General features: G+C 53.0%; 1 long non-coding RNA gene across 1 annotated transcript; it reads left to right on the forward strand.

The window, feature by feature from the left end:
• Window positions 1-2,830: 2,830 nt before the first annotated feature.
• LOC129337611 (uncharacterized) lies at window positions 2,831-3,442 on the forward strand. Its single transcript, XR_008597837.1, has 2 exons — window positions 2,831-2,866; window positions 3,226-3,442. It is a non-coding gene; the product is annotated as an uncharacterized LOC129337611 (long non-coding RNA).
• The last annotated feature ends 1,342 nt before the right edge of the window (window positions 3,443-4,784 follow it).

Raw genomic sequence — 4,784 nt, forward strand, 5'->3', positions numbered from 1 at the left:
GAAGATAGAATTAAAATTCAACAAGACCTGAATACTCTGGAGAAGTGGGCAGCTGTGAATAGGATGCAATTCAACAAAGACAAGTGCACAGTATTACATCTGGGCCACAAAAATGAGAAGCACAAATACTGGATGGGGGATACACTTCTGGGCAGTAGTATATGTGAAAGGGATCTTGGGGTAAGAGTGGACTGTAAACTAAATATGAGCAGTCAGTGTGATGCGGTGGCAAAAAAGGCTAATTCAATCCTGGGTTGTATCAAAGGGGCCATAGCGTCGAAATCACAGGAGGTCATAGCCCCTCTCTATACTGCCTTGGTCAGGCCACACCTGGAGTATTGTGTGCAGTTCTGGAGGCCTCACTTCAAAAAGGATGTGGACAAAATTGAGAGGGTGCAGAGGAGAGCAAGAAGAATGATCAGGGGTCTGGAGACTGAACCCTACGAGGAAAGGCTGAGGGCCTTGGGAATGTTTAGTTTGGAGAAGAGGAGGTTGAGGGGGGACATGATTGCTCTCTTTAAATATTTGAAAGGCTGTCATTTGGAGGAGGGCAAAGAGCTGTTCCAGTTGGCAGCAGAGGGTAGGACACGAAGCAATGGGCTAAAACTACATGTACAAAGGTACTGACTGGATATTAGGAAAAACTTTTCCACAGTCAGAGTAGTTCAAAAGTGGAATCAGCTGCCTAGGGAGGTGGTGAGCTCCCCTTCACTGGCAGTTTTCAAGAAGAGGCTGGATGAATACTTGTCAGAGATGCTTTAGGCTGATCCTGCACTGGGCAGGGGGTTGGACTAGATGGTCTGTTTGGCCCCTTCCAACTCTATGATTCTATGATTCTACCTACAACCTTGCTGCCTAGTTTTAGGTCATTGTCACAACAGAGAATCTCCCATGTGGTATTATGTCTTCACAATTGTTTTAATAAAGGATATATTAATTGAGTACTGTTTCACAAATTTGTTTATACAGAGTAAGGGATGTAATAAACAATTTGTATATTCTTTTGTTTCTCTTGACACAACCATATACTACACCATATATTGCAACCTCCCTAGACCTCAATTATACAGGCATCTTATGCGTTCTAAAAACAATTCATTAAAGAGTCCCGTGCTCAAAGTGCTATCATGGATGTTATTAAAGTGCAATTGCTTTTGGCATCTTATGACACTATTTCTCATATAGAACTCGATTTGCCTTGCATACAGGTACAATACAGGTACAGTATAAGGGTAATTCCAGACACTGTGAATGTCACAGATCAAAAGGACCTATAATCATAGGTTCACGTAGTTGGTTCTGTGACTCGCAGTCACAGAACCAACTACGTGAACCTATGATTATAGGTCCTTTTGATCTGTGACATTCACAGTGTCTGGAATTACCCTTATACTGTGCAGTCACAGAACCAACTACGTGAACCTATGATTATAGGTCCTTTTGATCTTTTTTTTTTTTGAAAAATTTTTATTGGGTTAGGATCAATTATTTATACATTACAATCAATTCTCCCATTTTCCATTTCTAACCCCCTCCCTTTCCCCCCCTTTTTGTTGACTTCCAACAGTTTTCCAACCCTCTGTCCCTTTTCCCTTACTCTTTTTAAATTCCTCTATCTAACAAATATATAATCTCCCAATTATTCTAAGCAATACATTCTTAACTATTTTTAATACTCTATACCCAAACTATGAGTCATTATTTCCATATTGGATAAACAATTTATCCCATTTTCCATAATTCCGATTTCAAATATTTCTATAAATCATAAACCATATAAATCATACATTCATTTAAATCAAACAATTTGACTTATGCTCTATATGTTGCTCATTCTTCTTTCTATTTTAGTTATATTTAATTACTTTAATAATTCTATTTCCCTTCAATAATAATTCTATATAACTATCATCACATAATCAATCAATTTGACTCATGTATATCTTCAACTATATTCAGTTTAGTACATGGGCAGCCCAATCCTAAGAAGGGCACGGAAAGTGAACAGGAACCGAACTAAGGCTTGCGAGGGCGCATCTAGCCCGTACGCCCGCGTAAGTGGCCTTCCGCCCGCGCTGGGACGCGGCGCTGGCCCGCCGGCGGGCCAGCACCGGTGCAAGCCACAGGCGCCCGGGCGGCGGCGCAGAAGTGGCGTAGAGCCCTACGCCGACGCAGGGGGGGGCGGGGAGCAAGGTGGGGTCGGAGTTAGTCCGCTCCCTAAGCTCCTCCAGAAGCGGGAACGCCCACAGCGGCGCAAAAAAGCTACGCCACGGAAAAAGAAGGCGTAGCCCATAGGCGTCCATGGAACGGCGAAAAATCAGCCCCCTCTCTGAGCGCCTCGCCCCGCCCCTATGGCCCGAAGGAGCATAGGATGAGAACTATCCCGGGGACCAATCAGCGTGCGCGCCCGGCATGGACGAGCCCCCCTCTCTGCACCCAATCACCTGCGACCGCGCCCTACAAAACATCCGGCCAGCGCCGCCCAAACCCCCAGGTAAGTGAGCACTCGGCCGGAGGCTCTGCCCGTCTGCTGAGTGGCATTGCCCCTTTGAAAACCGAAACGGGCTGAGGGCATTCACATTGGCAGGCGCAGAATGCACTCGGGGGACTTTGCGAAAAACTGGGGGAACTTCGCATAAAGGGGAAGAGGTGCCTAACTGCCTAACTCTCTTTCTACCGTGATAGAAAGAATGACTCCACAGCTAACTGATGCATGCTAGTTGCTTCTAACTAAGCACAAACAAACTAACCCTTCCGTGGCAGAAGGGAATGACACTTTGCAAATTAACCGCATGCTCTCCCGTTTCCTTGCAGGTGCCCTGACTCTTGCGCTCCCACCTGGTGATGACCGACGGAGCGCTGACAGGTAAGGAGGAGGTGGGGGGGCATTCCGCAGATTAGTGCAAACCGCCCATTCACCTGAACCCACCCGCTCACTTGCCGCTTTGGGTGAGGCCCAGCAGGGGTGGGGGGCAACCATGGCCGCCCCTGGCTGCCTCAGAGGCAGGCGCCTCGAAAACCACATGTGGCCAGGTGTTTGTTGTGACCAGCTCATTCTCTCCCTTAAAGGTAAAGGCTTGCCAAGGCCGAGTGCATCCTCACCAGACCGTCATGCATCAGCTGCTGCCCTCGACCATGTGCAACCCCCCCCCCGGATGGCGGAGTGTGGGGCTTGCCTTGCCAGTGGAACGAGGCAAAGCCCACACGTGTCTTTTTCCCCCACAGGCACGTCCAGGGCATGGCTGCTCCCCCGCGCCCCGCCCTCCCCAAACATCTCTGACGGACGGTTGGCTGCAGCCCAGGAAGCACCGTCGCGCCGCGGCCTGCATCCCAGCCCCGCCCCTCCGAGCGGGAAGGAGGGCTGTGTGGAATGCTCCAGCTCCCTCGCCAGCCTAAACGCAAGCCCGCTCTTTCCAGTGCAATAAAACGAGATGTACAACAACTGTTTTCTGTGTCTGCGAGTCTGACTTCGTCCTCCGCCCCTCCCCCAACACTCCCGTCACATCTCCCCACCTGCACATTGCCACAAATGTATCCGACACACCCCGTCTTGCCTCCCCGCCCCCTCCCTCCCTCCTCCTCCCCCCTCCTCCTCTGTATTTGACCAGTGTCTGTACCACCCATCTGCCGAAGAGAACTTGATTCTCAGAAGCCTATGCCACAATAAAATTGGATAGTTTTAAAGGTGCTATGGGACCCTTTTTGAATTCGCTACCACAGGCTAACACGGCTAACCCCCCTGCATCTATGGCCAGGTAGAGGGTTGGGGCGGGGCATGTGAGCGGGGAGGGGGATCAATCCCCGGTGGGGAGAATAGCTGGCACCCGATAAGCAAGGGAGAGGGTGGTGCGAGCTGCCGCTGCAAGGGAGCGGGAGATGGCAGGGGAAACGGTCCACTCGCGGGAACCCTAGCCCCCACCAATGGAGAATCCAGGGTGGTGGCAGGCGGATGCCATATCCCGGGCAGGAGGTCTCGCGCGCCTGGGGAGGGTCGCCCCCATCGCAGCCGCAGCCCCAGCAACACAGTCCCATGAGCGGCCGCCTCCCAGAGTGGGTCCAGCCCCTCGGGCGTCTGCAGCAGCCCCATTGGTCATTCCAACACCTTCCACCCCAGGGCGTCCTGCCTCGCATCCAATCCCGTGGAGCAGTTGCCAGCCTCCCACGCCAACAGGCCATGGTTGTTGGGAGGGGTGGGGTGTGTCCGAGGCTGCGCGTGGCTCCGCCCTGGCTCGGTGCCGTCTCCTGCGTTCAGCAATTGTGGCCACTCGCGTTGCCCTGCCGGGGGGGGAACCACTCCGAGGCTGCCAGCCCCGCCAATCCTGCAGGGAAGGCCGCTGGCCCCGCCCACAGGGGCAGTGGAAGAGCGCATCAGCTGCGCAAAGTGGCTAAAATGCGGGAGCCCGAGGCCTCCCGGCTGGCTGCCACAGCGTGCCCCTTCCCCGGCCGGGCCATGCAGGCTGGGTGGCCACCCCAGGCCCGGGAGGGCCCCCCGATGGCAGGTTGCGTGACTGCCCCAGCTCAGGGCGGCATGCCAGGCAGGGCAGGTGCGTTAGGGCAATATGGAAGACATGCCAGAGCGGCCCCTGGCCAGTCCTTGTGCATCCTAAGCCCCCCCCCTTGGAAGGGATGCGCTGTCACCGCGGGCCTGGTCATGCGCTCATGGTGCCAGGGCAGGATATGGCTGGCAGTTCACCAAAGTATCGCAGGCAGACACGGGTCCATGTGTAGATGAGCTTTATTCCCAGTCCCACGGCGCAACGTACAGCCAGGCCCAAGGGTTCACG

This window comes from Eublepharis macularius, chromosome 1 (assembly GCF_028583425.1).
Source record: "Eublepharis macularius isolate TG4126 chromosome 1, MPM_Emac_v1.0, whole genome shotgun sequence".
Classification (NCBI taxonomy): Eukaryota; Metazoa; Chordata; class Lepidosauria; order Squamata; family Eublepharidae; genus Eublepharis; species Eublepharis macularius.